General features: G+C 41.7%; 1 protein-coding gene across 2 annotated transcripts in view; it reads right to left on the minus strand.

The window, feature by feature from the left end:
- The window catches only part of lingo1 (leucine rich repeat and Ig domain containing 1), a 145,101-nt gene that overhangs the window by 20,074 nt on the left and 107,284 nt on the right, over positions 1-17,743 (minus strand). Inside the window, exon 1 of one of the 2 annotated variants that reach the window (XM_022756057.1) lies at positions 5,794-6,244. The exons of the other annotated variant lie outside the window; for it this stretch is intronic. The gene's annotated coding sequence lies outside the window, so the exon portion shown is untranslated. Of the gene's footprint in view, positions 1-5,793; positions 6,245-17,743 lie in introns of those variants that run through there. 2 annotated transcript variants of the gene reach the window in all.

The raw sequence follows: 17,743 nt of genomic DNA on the forward strand, positions 1-17,743 counted from the left end.
CACTTTCGCTCCCCTCCATCGACAGTATTAGCAGTTCTTTGTTACATTGTTCTGTCATTCCGCTTTCCCTCTCCCTCTCTCTCTCTCTCTCTGCATTGACAGCGAGTGGGTGAAAGAAAGCCACAGTGAGGGAGGAAGAAAGACAGACAGGGAGCGAGACAGAGAGAGAGAGAGAGAGAGAGCTTTTAGGAAAGTTAAACAGAGAGAGAGAGAGAGAGATCGAGGGGGCACCAAAGAGATGGAGAAAGTGAGCTTTTAGGGAACTAAAAGCCTCTGCCCCTTTATACCTCAAAGCAATGCCCCTGTTGTCTTGACAGGAGCAGACTGTCAATGGATAAAAAAGCAACTTCACTGATCTGACGAAATGAGGGGATAATGGCTTTGAAGCACATTAAAATATCTGAATTATCAGAGAAAGGTTTAATCCAAGTATCACGGAGGGTAGTCTGTCTATACTGTGGCAGCACTTGAACAGGGATGTCCGTGTTCTTAATGAATTCTAATGGGATTAGCGGCTGTTAATGGCACTTTCTGAGTACTGTGAAATAGCAACAGCAACAAAGCAAGTTCTGACACATGTTCAGTCCTATTCAGAATGAATTTGCACAAGGGACTGCTACTGCACGGTTAGCTAAACCCTGAGCAGGTACATCTCAGCAATCTGACCCAAAATACAATACAAGTCAACCAATTTATACGCTTTAAGCTACTGTAACTTTGAAATGAGAGGATACCTGTAGCAGATCGGATGTAAATGACAACTTCACTTCTAAGTAGATCCTCGGTCAACCTACTAGATACAGAAGAGAGGGTGGAGAGTGCTATTGCTGTACCTAAACACCGAACTCAGTGAACTCTGGATCTCAACGGGGTGTTTTAACAGCCATTACATCAGGGAGGTGAGGCACAAACACAAATCTTGCTCCCACTTATGGAAAATATCATACGCTCCATTCGAGTGTGGCCTGTGTAAGTGGAGCTGCTGTTGTCCCACTATTGTGTTTTCCAGTTGCCACTGAATGGCACCGTTTGAATAGATGCTTTCAGTAGAACAGATGCAACATATTGTAATTTTGCTGCACAATACTAATCATCACCACTGCAAAACAATTTGTTCAGACTCTAGTTATAAATGCATGTGTGGATATCAAATGAGACAATGACATTCATTGTCTACGGATGGAAAGAAAAGGAAAGCATTGTAAATAACAATGGATAAGGAACTCACCCAAAAAATCCTCGCATTTGGTTTTGTGCTTAGTTTTTTGTGTCTACCTCATATACTTGACATACAACCATCACAGTGTACTCCCACAAATGAATTACTGAACAGTATGTACAATATGTATATGGTTATCAGGAGTAAGCAAGAGAAATTAAAGCGAGCATGTTACCCCGGTGGAGCTTACTTCAGCAACTACTCAGGTGTTTTAGCACCGGCTTCCTATCAGCTGCTAGTCTGAGGCCATCGATGTAATTTACAGACCACTAGCAGCACTGTTGACATACTGAGTGACATGCATGTCATTCGCACAAACATCTAAAAGATGGATGTCTAAGTTTAAGTCTGCCTGGCAACAGGAGCGCCAGCATACGCATTGATTAGTCCCCACGCGGTGAATACAAATGTCCTCTCCAGGGGGTTGGAAAGCAGCCTTAGTAAGCACAATAACACCACCCCAACCCTTGACCCATAACCTCGTCCACCATCGTTGCCTTTTTTAATGATGCGTCCTCCAAGGGACTCTGAGTGGTTTATGGCAGGGTGTTATTTCAAGCCTGACGATGATTAGGTGTTTGCATCTATTTAATGTAAATGGTTTTGCAATATAATTTTACTGAAAGCTGGAGGTCGGTGAATTCAAGAGATCTTCAAGATGCCAGCAGTGGTCAAGCATTATTAGAATGAATGATATGGATGCTATTCTCACATGTAGGTTGAACAGGATCAAGGCTTGTGAAGGTACTCACAGCATCTCTTTCTGCTGTTTGTTGCCACTGGAAAACATATGTTAATCCAGATTTTCTTTGTGGATACTTAGATTTTTTTCTTTCTTTTTTTTACATCCCAATAAAAGGTGAAATCACTCTCAAGGCACCTTAGAAGATATTCTCTAAAGACATTTTTCACAACACTGTGAAGCAGATCAGAATTAGCTGCACTCGTATGAGCTTTTCTAACATGAATCCTTTGAAGGTGAATGGACCCTACAGGCTAATGTGAATGCATGGCATTTAGACATGCCTCTGACACGCCTCTAACAAGGCTCCACTGTGCAATGACATTTCACTTAAAACATTAATTCAAATACTAACACACTTATAATCATAATTGGTAATATCAGATGTTTTCGTCTTTTTTCTTTTTTTCCTTTTTTGCGTATGGTGCTTTTGATTAGAATGAGTCCTGGAAATGCGGCCACTTAAAATAAAAGTCACAGTAGGATGTGGATATTTTCTGTGGCAGTTCATTCCATCACATGACTTTGGCTATAGGGAACTAAACTGTTTGTATGTTACCAATTTTATATAAATTATGGATTAGTGTATACCATAATTATGTTAATGTGTCCACCATCACAGGATTAAGGGCAATGCAATTAACAATTCCACAAATTTGATTTCAGAAATGACACGGTGAAAGCCTGTCACTATCACTCTGATGAAGGTAAAGTAGAGGGCAACACATGGGCTGCACGGCCAAATGTGTCTTTATACAATGCAGCACACTTATACTAAGTTACTGTTGAAACCCAGGAAAAATGAATAGATTTTCAGTGGGGTTTGGAGCCTACGACATGACCTTGTTTGATGTTTTGGTCACCCAGAGGCCTGCACGCCATTAAGGTGTGAGAGTGGCACTGTGAGGCTGTGCCACAGTGACTGGTCCACTTTCACAATGGGTGAAATATATTGTGCTCAAACTGTGACAGGAAGAGCAAAAAAATAAATAAAACTGATGATGACTTTTCAACAACCCTTGCAGCTGCTCTTCTTGCTTATCTAGTTCAAAAGACACCTACAAAGGACAACAGTGACATGTGAACAACTGCCTCCCTCCCCCGCCCGTGAAACAGCTACTGCAAGGCCCTTGTACATACATGCCACCCGGCTTCGGGCATCGATGTATCCAGGCAGTGGCATCGAGTGGAATGGCAGGCGGGTCTTATGAAAACAACATAATTGCCGTCCCGAGTGAAAACTCTCAGCACTGTGTCATCGTAGCATTATGTAGGCCTCACAACTGGGAGCTAATAAACACCTTGTCAACGCAGTAGGTGTCAGCTTTACACCCAGGATGAGTGTCTCCAAGAGACATGCTAGCACGTCACAAGCCAGCATTGTAGCCTGCTCACTGACACTACTGGTCATTTCGTGTGTTGTTGAGAAGGCAAGCCTGTGATCAGTCATCGTGCGCTAACATCATGGTCCACACCATCACCACCCACTCTGTCTCGACTGCTCCTCTGCCTCGGTCTGCCAACAAATCTGTGGTGAAGCTGATTTTCTTTCACGAATTATTTAAATGCTGCACGCACGCACACACACACACACACCCTCTTGGACTTGTCTTATTGGTTAGGCTATTCCATTCTTCCAACATGTGATTAAATTACAAACATGCCAAGATGCAACTCTACCATATATACACTGAAATATGACGCTGTCGTTATCAGGAGCATGATTTTCCTGTGACATCTGATACTCTGTATTATATTATATCCACTATGTAGAGGTTTAGCTTATTGCAAACATTGATCAACGTGTTGTAATTCAATATAGCATGTCAACAGCAGCATTTTGTTGCTGGATGGAGGCGTGATGGTGATGGTGGCGGTGGTGCTGTGTTCATTGCTACATGTGTCCTACAGTCTATTGCAGGGCACAGAGGTGAAGCCTATTGACGAGTCGTAGACAGCCAAGGTCAGCGGCTGCACATTTGTTTAATGAAGGCAAACCAGAGAGTCTGGACAATGCGCATCACACACTTGAGCAGCCTCTTGGCCGTTGCAAGGCAGCCAGGATTGTGTCTGCAGCATCCACAGTCATCAGAGAGATCAACAGAGAAACCTCACACACACGCGCACACACACACACACACACACACACACACACACACACACACACACACACACACACACACAAACACATGCACACATAAAAACACATGCACGCGCACACAAACAGGATTGTAAGCCTGTAAGTGAAATTTAACACGCCTATACACCTATAGGATGTGACACCTTGATGGATTAAAGAAAAACATTCAATGTGATAAGGTCAGTCTAATCACTGCTGAGTGCCACAAACAGCTTAGAGAGCAAACAGAGGGAAACTAGAAGTCAGGATGGGCTATAATACACCTATGAAGCCCCACCACCACCACCCTCCCCTTGCCACACCCTTGCCCCTGTATCTGTGTGATATCTGAAAGTGTATCTATCATCTTGGATTGTGCGCCCAGATAAAGCCGGAGAGGCTGAGACTGCTGCTGCTGCTGCTGGAACTACGGGAGGCTGCCCCTGTTCTATCTGCCTGTCCGCTCCCTCCGGCTATTTATAACCAATAGAGCTACAGCACTTTATGAATGTCCGCAGGCACAGCATCACACAGTCTTCTGATACTCTGCCGAAACTGTTTTGGTGTGTCATTATAAGAGGCAGTGCTGGGGTGAAAAAAAAAAAAAAAAAAAAATCAGGGGCCACTGTCATATATTCTCTGCAAATGCTGCCTTGAATAACAAACAACAGACGGCGTGTGGCACCATCAGCACACAAGTTTCATCCTGTGTCCTGTGTTGTAGTCGCAGTGGAGGCTATATATAGATCCCATGACTATTGTCTTGTTGAAAATAAAACAAACAAACAGACAAAAAAAAAAAAAATCCAAAGTCGTTTCTGAGGATCAATAAGATGCACAACTCGGTTTGCAGCAGGAGCCTGGCTCGCTTTCATACGCTGCCCATTTAACAGATAGCCATCTTTGCAGATGAATAAAATGGCATATGGGGAGGATCACGACTGACTCACATTTCCACACAATGAGAAATGTTATCTCAGCAGAAGCCTATACGTGGTCAAATAAAGGCTAGATTAAGATAACATTTTTGCAATTCACACCCTCCCCACACACAAGCACACACACGCACACTCCCCATCCTCTCACACATGCACACACATACACTCACATTCGCGGGACAATTAAATTTGATTAATGGCTTAAGCCTTCATCCTCCCAGACAAGCACACATGCAGACAAAAATGACCAGAGAGGCAGATTGGAGAGTCAGAATGTGCATCGATAAGAAATCTATAAATTCATTTGGAATCTGCGTGGATTAGATGCAGTTTTACCTGCAGAGGACGCGCCTAACCAACACTCAAGTCCCCGTTTGCTTTTCTGTCCTGTCAACCGATTCTGCCCTAATCATCGCAGACTTGCAGGAACATATATATTTTTTTTTCTTTTTTCCGATTTTGACATCGGAACAAGCCCCGAGGAGTTTTAGGAAAGCCTCTGGTATTAAGTGATGCCGCCAGTGGCACATCAGAATTCACATATTTGAGGGATGTTTCCCCTCAAAGTAGCCCCGGAGAGACCGGGGCTTAGCTGCATTCTGGATATCCGCCTCTCTAAAATCTTGGCCTCAGCCTGACATTAAACTACAGCGACATACGCACAGTAAGAACAGTAAGACACATATCTGCGTTAATAAAAAAAAAAAAAAAAAAAAAAAAAGAAAAGAAAGAAACCTCCCTTCCTTTTCTTCTGCTTTCTTAATCAGACACTCACCTGCTGTAGCCTTCACTGCTTCCGAGCATCCTTTCGCATATCTCCCCGACGGCAACTCCCAGCCACCAAGACTCAAATTGAGACACACTATCTCAAGTCCATCGCCTTGAAAGACAGCGCTCAAAAAAAACACACACACATACACACACACACACACTAACACACACACGACGGCGGCGTGGAAACAACAGAAAAACAGCCGGTCGTTTGGTTGCAGATTTCCAATGAGTTTCTCCACAGCGGCTGTAGCACGGTTCTATGATGACAGCTGTAGTTAAAACAGGCAACCCACACACACACACGCACACACGCACAAACACACGTATACACGTACACACATGTACAGCGCGCGATGCTCCCTCGGTTAATGGGACTCCCTGTGCGTCCGGACTCGTCCGAGTGTTTGGAGAATAAAGAAGGAATGCAAATGGCAGGTAGAGAGAGAACAACTCCCACGCACCGCTCCCCCCCGATTGCGAAGCGCACAGTCCTCGCTCCTTGATGCAGTCTCTCCAACAGCCGCACACTCTCAGCTCTGTGCGACTGGCTGTCGTCAGGAGCTCAGGCAATCCGCCTGCTGGAGGGAGGAACGGAGATGATCGGCGGAACGCACACTGCCCGGTGTCCTACTCAAGTGTGTGTGTGGTAAAACTGTGTGTGTGTGTGTGTGTGTGTGTGTGTGTGTGTGTGTGTGTGTGTGTGAGTTTGATCACCCTCCGCAGTCTGTTCATTTGCTGGTTTATTTATTTTAGACTCCGCGCGTTTTGTTAACCAGCCTTATTTGTCCAGATTTCAGCCCCCCCCCCCAAGCCCCCCACCCGGTATACACAACCGTTTTACGCGCGCGCATGCAGGTGCACGCAGACACCCACAGATGACAACGTTTCCAAAACATGAAATGAGAATGTCCACAGAGGATAAACTGAAAGAAAAAAAAGAGAGCTCACATTACCCTCGCAACATGCAAATGTTTCACCAACAAGGTGCTGACAAATAAAGAAATAAAATCTGATTTAAGTCTGAGACTGGAGGCAGGGAGGGAGGGAGGGAGAGGGGTCCATGAGAAAATAGCAGTTCCTCTTTTGAGGGCCTGATGGCACTGTGGGCTTCAGATACTGCAGACAAACACACACACACACACACACACACACATCCAGTTAAACAACAGTCTCTTCCAGGAGGCCGGCATCGGAGTATGTTGTCTAATACACATCTGATCCTTTGTCTGTGATTTTATAGGGTGGTCTCAGGCACAGTCACTCACAGATTGCAGAATAAATATTGAAAGGCAGCAAACTCTTATATTGTCATTTCTTTAATGTGATGCCAAAGTGAGAGATGATCAGATTGTTGTTATATGTTATTATATACGATAAGGAGGGGAAGTCAGCTCCCCTGGATCTAAATGTTCTGGGGTCAGTCAAATGCATTTCAAGTCCACTTCAGCAGCTGAATGATGCGACTCATTTGTAATCCCTGCCCATGTTGCACAATGCTTAGCTAAGGTTTGTGGGAGGACAAGCAAATCAGATGGATTCCTGATATTGTAGGTGTTTGTTAACACGCTATAGTCTCTGCTCCACCGTGAGAGGCCCTGTTCAGTCATTAGTCTGCAGCACATTGTAGGGGGTGAGGGCGGAGGTTATCTCAGTTGTGGAAGAAGAATTCAATACAAGCTTTACAGATGATTCGCTTTAAAGGTAAAAGTATTTGTGTTCATTAATTTAGGCATTTGGAAAGATGAGAGGACGACGAGAAAGTTTTAATCAGGTTTAATCTGTAGATTTCAATGCCGGAGACAACGCGCCACAAAAATACTACCATTTTAATATTAATATAAGATATCGTGTGAGGTGTCGGTATTTTCTATAAACAAATAAGAAGTTTATAATGTAGCCAGGTAGTCAGAGGTTTCATACACTGTAAAGCCCAAAGTGTGTATGGTCTAGTGATGGAGACAGAAGAACATGAGAGCTAGCACTGTATCAACAGCTGCCGCTGACTGTGTCTGAAACTCACTACTCCCTAACAGGCACGTAGTTCCCTCTATTTCGAGCGGTAAACTGAGATTTCAGATGCATAGTGATCATCACCACTTTGAGTTGATCACTCAGTGTGTTTCCATCCATCAGCTCTTAATACTCACATTGCATTAATTTGAATCTTATTTTGCAAATTTTGTGCAACGTTCGGATGGAGAGCAGCAACTGACTGTTGTAATTCTTACATACACATTATAATATGCACATGCATTGGATTGTGGGATTGCTAGTAAAAAACACTATTTTTGTCATTTTGTTGTGGGAATGAGGTCAATGAAATCAATCAATCAAATGTTAGTGAATATGACTTGAGATGCAACCTTTGATTAATACCAGTTAGTGCCCACTATTACCATCAGTTCCAGGTGTTTACAATAGCACATGTATTTAATGGATTGATGTTGCAGGAATCCAACTTTAAAATGTAAATTTAAACTTAAATTTAGCTCGTCAGCAATCACAAAATCTTCTTTTTGCTTTCTATAAAACCGAACATGGCGCGTACAACCTTTAACACCGTGTTGATCTCTGGGATGTTAAAATATATATTTTTGAATATCTTAACCGTGATATGCAGTGCGCTCAAAAAAGCATTTTAATCATCAGGTCTGTGGGTTACTGATGTGAAATACAAAATCATCTCCATCATCCACATCAGATATTAGAAACATTTAATCCTTTGGTTTTAGGGGTTTTACAGTGCTAATGAATGATTAAGTACTTGCCATGTTATTTTAATCAAGAGAACTGGAGTGTGCAGAGAACTCAAAAAACAATGGAGTAAATATTTTATGTGTGACAGCCTTTCAAATGCACTGCTGTCAGTATGAAGGCAGAATATCACTGTGCGCTTATCAGTGCTGATACCTTGATGGGACTTAGATGCTTTTGGGTCTTTTTGGATTAGTCACCTCTAACCTGTAAGTGATGTATTAGTAACTGGAAGATATCATTGTTAGTTAGTTTTGACAGATGTTTAACAAACTCACATCTGTAACATCTGTAAAATGAGAGTTGCCAAACAGTTAGCGGAATAACCAGGACTCAGGTCTTCAAACCCAAATTACATTTAGACTATATCAACTAGCACTCTCATCACGTGTATGTTTGAGTGACGTTTTCACTCCCGGCCCACAACAGAGAAACTGCCAGAAAAGTATTTGTCTGCCAGTGTTAAAAATGTGTCTCTGTCCTTCTTCCATCCTCAAGCTTCTCTGCACAGACCCTCTGAGCAACTTAAACCACTCAGGCGTCACAGCTACATGTGAATGTCATCAGCATCAGTTCACGCATGGCCAAGGCACTCTTGCTATGAGTACAGGGTATTTTCCTCTGTATTTTAGAGCTGTTTCCTCCTGCCTGGCTGTGAAACCATTCCTTAAGGGGGGACGAAGGCTCTTTCTTTCCAGATCAGTACACTAGTACTGGCCAGATCTAAACTCAAATACAGAGGTAACTCAACAGCTACTTTAGACTACAAGTCAGTTGACATGATATTTCCTTAAGGATATAACATTAAATATTAAACCATTCAAATGAGTTTTAAAGGTCCCATAAAAATGGAAAATATATTTGTGGTTTTAAGAAGCAAAAACCATCTTAGTGTAGTTTTGCATCTCCTCTCTCTGGTTACTCTCTGGAGCGCTATATAACAGGTCTGTAAGCCAATCAGAAGAGAAGAGGCTCTGAGCCTCTCTTCTGACTGGCCGACTGTTTTCAGAGTGATTAAAAATATAGCAGATTTAAGGTAAACACTCAGAGAAACCAAATTCTGCAAGGTTGGATGGTGGCTCCAGGTGGGCGATAACTGCTTTGTTGTGACATCACAAAGTTACAGAGGTCCTGACGGCTGGTTTTAAGGCTCAGTTTCTGAATACAGGCTGTGTGCATTTCTCTGTGGACTGAGCGCTTTGATACTTTCACAGTATTAATAAAGAACTTAGACCTGTTTTATAATCAAGAATGACATAGAAATCTACCTTTATACAATATGGGACCTTTAAAAGTTTTATTAATGCTTGGCAGGATGTTTTATCCGTGCATATGTGACACATTCATCAGCTGGTTCTTAATCCTTTATGTGTAAAACCAAATGAACCAACCATTATCCACATATCAGGTCAAATGTGTCAACAGTGTGTCGCTGGATGAATAAAAACCAGAGAGCCAAAAAAGACAAAAAAAAACAAAACAGCGTTGACGAGATGGACTTCATGGGAGGGAGGAGAGAGGCTTAATTCATGGTCTGTAACTCTGCTTGCCTCGTCTCCATCCTCGCTACCCTGCTAAGAGCTGCAAACAACAACAGAGGTAACAATGGATACCTAGTGACGCCATGGGCTTTGAAAGCATCCCATCAATAATTAATTTGTTCTGCTGTGTTCCTCAACACTGGCACGCATGCTTGTCCTTAATCTTTTGTTATACTGCGTGTGAGGGGTGTCTGTCACATGCACACTCTTGACTCTGAAAGATAAATGGCTCTGTGATGAGATGATAAAATAGCCATTCGCTTATTATGATTAAATCAGTGACCCTGTTATTCGGCGGGTAAATGCTTCTGCATACTAACCTGCGATACTGTCATTCTTTCAGTTTAACTGTATTGATTAGCCTCACTTTCTAAACATCAATCCTGTTCACAGCCAAAGTGCAGATAGATTCAGGCACATTTTCAACCAAAATCATGAAATGTGTCTAAGACAGAGAAGAGCTTCCACTTCTATTCATTTTCCCTCTTTGCCAAATTAAATTCTGGTGTTCAGAATGAATGTTTGTTCCCCACAGTAGGTGACAAATGCAAACTTGAGAGTGAAATCCAAATTGTCTTCGACGTGAAGCGAAAGCAGAATTCACCCAGTGCACACTTTCTCTCCCTCTAAGGTATCTTCTGTATTAAAATATGACAGACCGGCTCTTTCCATGATTTGCAGCTAACCATATTGTATGCGAGTGCATTACAGAGCTTCATAATGTTTTTCCACTACTTATAGATTTACTAAAATATATAATATTCCATACATTTCCAGTAAATTTTATTTAGAGAAACACCAGAAATAGTCCAGACACTTATAACACTTATGCTGTATCTATATCATAAAGATCTGAAGACATTAAAGTCACTTTGAGGGTGGGATGTACATGAGAGATGTGACAGCGTCGATGAAGGTGAGTTTCCAGCTCACATTTGGGGGAATTTCTCTCAGCACACGGTCTGTTATCAGAAAAGTTTTTGACTTTTGTGCTATGAGTCTGCAGCGTGCACCATGCGGTGACAGCAGCCCAATCAAAGCACTGTACAGTTTTTTCTCTCAGCACATGATTTGGATAGCTCTTGATTAGAGAGGAAGTTAGCCAGACCCCCCCTGCTGATAACAAACAAACCCCAAATCTTCTCTACAGAGAGCAGACCCCCCCCCCCTCCCCTTTTTATTAAATAAATATTTCAGCTTCCAAACAAAATGTGATTTTTGAGTTTTGTTTTATATTTTGTCCTTTTCATGTGTAACTGACGGACACAGAGCCTCCTCTATACTCAGTTAAGCCCTAGATTACACCCAGTAACATTTCCCCAGAATGTATAACATGAGCATGTAGAGATTCTATACTTTGTAACTGTGTTTATCATGGTTCCAGGAACACGGAGGCCACCAGCGATTGATTCAAAGCAGAGGAACACAACAGAAGACCTGCTTTCTATTCTGTGCAGCACCACGGAAATAACCAGATTGAGGAAGATGGCTCCATAGTCACATGAATGCCATGTTCCCTGTTTGCAGCAGCACAAACAGAACCCGAGATACATTAGAGTCAAATTATTTGCCATCCTGTTCTTAATTTATCCCAGTTGACAACAGGGACAGCCTCTCCTCTCACAGGAGGAGGAAAAACCCAGGTGCTCTGCTCACAGGTGTGAGAAGGTTATGCTAAATTTGGCCTGCTTGGTCATGTCAGTATTATGATGGTTTTTCCAAAGTCTGACAGTTTCAAAAATATTCATGCCTGGCAGATGGATGTCAGAGTAGCGATCAGGCAACTGATGCTGGCACTCGGTGCAGGATTCATGTTGTTAATGTACATTTCTAATGATTTGTTTAGAAAATTCAAAGCCGTCCCTTGCACTTGTGCCAATATGTAAACATGAGCACAAATATTCCCACTGCTGATAGCTTTTAGGTCACGCTACATGTTTCCTAAAGAGCTCCGACAGCATGGAAATTGCAACTATCTGCAAGTATTTTAAAATGTGCAAGGTCGTATCAGTTTGTCTGTTATTCATCAGTTACATTAACACCTGAATTAAAAACTTTCACTCGCAGTTTGCACAACACAACCACTCAGCCTGTCTGTGCTCTGCCCCCTGTGGCCTTTTTAACAGCAGCTCCCTAAAAGCCTGTTTCTCCACCATCATGCAACATGTCCATCCTCCCGACCTTTAAATTTAATATACTTTTAGTAGCACAGGCGCTTATTACATTTCTAGTTTTGTGTTTCCTTGTGGGTTTTCCTGGCAAAAAAAAAAAAAACACCACATGGACTCTTGCTGCCTCTCTCTCTACTCCCACTGTATGAACGCAGGCAGCCAAACGTGTGAAGATTTCCTGTGTGACACATCCTCTGTCATTTCTGTGTGTCAAATCCACTTCACATTATCAGCATGCATACAGACGGGCAAAGTACTGCAAATTAATTGGAGCCTCACCAGTTTTGCTTCATGAAAAACACTGAAAACACTATTGTACTCGCAGGCAAAAGTAGCTATGCAATTGCCTTCCTGTGACATGAAACAAAGGTGTGTAACTTCAGTCGTTGCATTTTCTTTGTATTTCAACATTAATGTTTTCATTCACTTTATTTTAATGCGGTTTTACCTCTGGAGCTAATTTGGTATCCGCCCTGGAGAGCCGCTCAGCTCTTTACATTTCTATTTTATTTTCTGTCTCTGAGGCAGGTGCGTAGGAACAGGATGAATGGATCTGAAGTGAAACACTGGAAATAAATAGATTATTGCAAGTTAGAGAGTGCGCAGGATTTTTTGTTTACCATTTCATTTTCTTCAAAGGAGCAACATGAAGGATAACATGCTTTTCCAACATCTTTGATGAAGTAAAGATGGAGACGAAAGCCATTTATACACCTATGCATTAAAAGGTCTATATATTTACATAATGCATTACAAACATATTATGATGATAGAAAGACAGATTGGTATTTGATGCTTTATATATGTAGGACAGTAACATGTATCCACTTGCTGTAGTCTTATACCAAAAGGTGCAGGAGCTGTAGTGGAGAGAATTTACATAATTCCTTACAAACAGCCTCACACTCTCTCACTCAAACACACACACACACACACACATATACATTGACTCACTCATTGTCACTCACTCTCACCCTCGCAGTTGCTCATTTGCCCTGACTCGTATTATTGTGCTGCTATGTGAAATGCCTGGTGCAGTGAAAATGGAAAGCAGAGTATTTGGCGAGGTTGGAGGGGAAAACTACCCTCAATGGGCTTTGAATTGCCAAGGTCCTGAATAAGCATTGTAATATGGGCTTGCAGGCAGCAACCAAATACGCAAGGAATTGGATGTGGCATTACTGACATCTGGTTTTATCCTTGCAAATGCATAACCCACACAAATACAGACTCAAAATCCAACCGTCATACACACTAATAACATCCTCTCATACTGTAAAGGATATTGTTCAGCGACTGCACAGGGTTTAGGAGGGGGAGGTCTTTTTTTTGTGGTTTTGCAGTATGACATCCTTGGATAAAAGGCTATTTAAATGTCAGACAGTTCAAAATTGTAATGTTGCAAAGGTGTTGAACCGACGCGATAATGGCAGTCATCAAGATCATGGAAATCTGTTAGAGACGGTGGCGGTACACCAGGGGACAATTTTTGTGATGGTTATAAAGATGACGAAATGTGCACAGTGAGCAGCTTACGACCCAGTACCCATAATCATGGCAAAGAAATCTCCTCAAGGTTGTTATACGGTAGCTTTTCCACAATAGCTTGATTTGAAAACTCATTGGTTGCTAATTCTTAGACTAATGTTGCACTGAAAACATCAACTGATACCAGATTGTTTGGGGTACACTGTCCGTTGTTTAATGAAGAATAAATACTTCAATAGACTTTCTACCCAAGTGACATTAACAAAAATGTATCCCCAGTTTCAGAGGAATAAGAAGGGGCTTATTCTCACCAATTGCAGCAAATTGGACCAGCTCTGTTAGGCCAGTGGTCATATGAGCCACACTTTGTCTTCAGTGGTTTAGATTTCCCCCAATACAACAGGCAGGTCGCTGCTCTCTCTCTGCTACTCAGCCTCAGTGCTGTGCAAGAAAGGCTGCAAAGAAAAATTACGATCCCATGCCACTTGCACACACTGCTTTGGGCGAACTATCATTCCCATTAAACTAATAACAGTTAGCTCCTTATCTCACAATGTCTTGGCAAAGTCACTTCCACCCTTGAACAAAACACAATGTCTTTGAATGCTGGGGCTTAATCTATCACTGAGGCCCAAATGAGACTGTATAATCCTCTGCAATTTGCCTTCTATTCTACATTATCACTGATTTCTACTGCATTTTTTTAGTACACAGATTCCTCATTTTGGGGACATTGATGCTGCCCTTCAACTTCCTGAGCAGGCAGAATGTAATTATTTTTTCATCTTACTGCTCAAGCAACAAAACAATTGCATTTAGAACCTAATGCAGGTCTTCTCACAACAACATATTAACATTTTAAACGACAAAGTGAAATGTCACTGTTTAACATTGTAGCGTGAATATTAAAGTTGGATTAAACACGTTTGAGCCACTAGAGGTCAGCAGCTAGGCTTCAGGTCATCTGTTAAATTCAGAAAGCACCGTCAATCGGCCAAAGGCAACAGACCAAACGATGACAAGGCAGATTATGTTCCTCAATAGATGTAAGTCCATGAAAATGTTCCTGTAATAACAGACCACTTGTTTCTCTAATGTCATGTGGTCATAGCATAGTGACTAAAACAAGACTAAATTTGTTTCTAGCCCCTGAAAATAAATTGTCTTTTTGAAGGCAATAACGTGCGTCTTTTTTTAGTGACACTAAAGCAAGTTTGAAGTTTCCAATCTGAAAGGTCCAGGAACTGTGCTTAATTATTATTAGTATACCATACAACTTCTAGATCTCATTTGGATGAGAATCATAGTTTTCAACAGTTAGTGAAGGGTGAGATTCTGACATGTTGACATGACATTCAAAAGGCATAACAATGGATGTTCATTTTTATGTATATTAAAGTATATAAGTATATTAAACATCAGAAATATAAGACAAAGTTTCATCTGCATATAAAAGCCTTTCTTGAAATCATGTTTTAAATTTTGTGTTTCTCAAAGTGCCTGCGAATGACCACAAACCCTACTAGTGAGTAGTGTACATGTGTTGTTTTCAATATTAAATCAACTCATATGTAAATTCAAACTTTATTATTTGAGTTAATTGCTTCACAGTGTTGTTGGACTTCAATGTAACCAACCATTTTGCAACACCATCTTCTTTATGTTTTAAGATTCACGTCAAAAATGATCAGTGTGAGATTTGAAGGGAAATGTGGATGAAGCTTACTGTAAATCTGCCCTGGGATTGTGCTAAATTTCACCAGTTATCAGCAGCCTATTAACTATCAAACATGGACAAGGGAAAAGATCATGTACTGGTGGGTTAAGACTGGGTCAATTAAAAGAAAATCAAAATGAAACATCCGACACAACAGACACAACAGGCAAGTGTAAAGTAACACTAGTACCGGTAATGTAGACCAAAACCCGTACTGTGTTTGATGTCATCTGGCCTATGTTCATATGTGCGTGATCATTTTGATGCTACATAAATAGCAATACCTGTTGCTGTGCAGTGTGTGAGGCGCAGGGCTTGCCGAAAAGTACAAAACTGTCGCAAATAAGGGCGACCCAATAACTGAATGGTTAGGGTACCATAGAGGGAAGGGTCACCGCAAATCAATACAAAGTTGTTCTGAGTGATTGCCTTTATCCTATGATGAAGCATTTCTATCCTGATGGGAGTGGTCTCTTCCAGGATGACAAATTCCTCCATCCACAGGGCATGAGCTATCACTGAATGGTCTGATGAGTATGAAAACAAGGTGAATCATATGCTATGACCTTCACAGTCACCAGATCGCCACCCAGTTGAACACCTACGGGAGATTTTGGACTGACGTGTTAGGCAGCGCTCTCCACCACCATCATCAAAACACCCAATGAGAAAATATCTTGTGGAAGAATGGTTTTCATTCCTCCATTAGAGTTCAGAGTTTTGTAGAATCAATGCCAAGGAGCACTGAAGCTGTTCTGACAGCATGCAGTGGCCCAACACCTTACTAAGACACTTTATATTGGGTTTTCCTTTGTCACCTGTCTGTACACATTTCAGGATATTTCCAGGATCTTTTCCACTCAAGCTCAAAGCAACTTTTCAATTCCTATAAGAGGTGTCAGCCTTAACAGAGTAATTCGGTAGCTCGGGCAAAATGGTTCCAATTATATCAACAATGGCTGACAGTTCCTGGGGGATGCCGTCTAAATCAGGATATTTGGCTGTTGGCATTGAGTCCTGAGGGTGTTTCAACTCTTGTCGACTAAAAAGAGCATCCAAACTGTTAGCGTAGATGGCAGACAATGATGCAAAGTAAAATGGGTTGAACAGTGACATTATTTTTTGTGCTGTCACCTTGAGAGGTGGAGGAGTATAATTTGGAATAAAGACTTATGACACATTATTTACCTGTCAAGGTTCTGTGAATAACTCAGCATGTTTAGTTTTGACACGGTGTGTAGGTGAAAAATGTTGACTTTTTTTAAGACTCATTACCACCAGACAGCCACATTATTCTGTACTCACTATAAAATGTATGTTGTGTTCTTGATAAATTGATTCATTGAGCTTTTGTGATCATATTTCAAATATGTAAACGCTCCTTGACTGCCGCCTTCTAAAAATGTAACCTTCTGAGGTGTTCAAGGTGGTTGCCGTCCTCCTTCTGGAAGTTTTAAAGGTGGAAGTAGGTGCAAATATGGCAAATACTTTATTTAAAAATGCTCAACACACAGCTGGTCCTAGGTATACATGACCAACATGGCTGCTTAGTCGCTCGCACAATGCAAGCTTGCATGTCCAAAAGCAAAACAATTAATTAATTGTTAACAAAAAATCTACCTCATTGTTCATTTGTACATATTTTGCAGTTAGTTATTCAATAAAATAAATGGGACAAATTTTAAAAAATGCATGAACTTCCCTTGGGGAGGACGCATATTTTACAGCCAAATTCACACCCAGTAGATAAGCAGTGTTTCCTGCACTTGATTGTATGAAACTCTTTTCAATAAAATCAATTCTCGATGCTATTTTAGAAAACCATTTGACTTTTCGTTTTGCCAACGAGACAAATGTGACAAATGTATTTCCCTACAGACAAGCTATTACGAGCAGCGCTTTGGCCTGAGACCCCTGCAGATATTCTGCTCATGGCCTCTGAAACAATGGCCCCTTTTTTATTTATTTATTTTTTCATCTGCAGGGCACCATCCATTGCCAGGGCTACTCGCCTGTCATCTCGCCGCACAGACAATGGCTTCCTGACATGTGAGCTCCTTGTAAAAGATGTTGCCACCCCTTGATCTCTGTGCAATACAGACCTACACACACAAAAGTGTGCACGGACAAACTCACAGTCGCCACAAATGTGTGAACACATGAGCGCACACACACACACACACACACGCACGCACGCAGACACGCACGCACGCACGCACGCACGCACACGCACACACACACACACACACACACACACACACACACACACACACAGAAATC

The sequence above is a fragment of the Seriola dumerili genome, unplaced genomic scaffold (assembly GCF_002260705.1).
Source record: "Seriola dumerili isolate Sdu_G_001 unplaced genomic scaffold, Sdu_1.0 BDQW01000242.1, whole genome shotgun sequence".
NCBI classification, from domain to species: domain Eukaryota; kingdom Metazoa; phylum Chordata; class Actinopteri; order Carangiformes; family Carangidae; genus Seriola; species Seriola dumerili.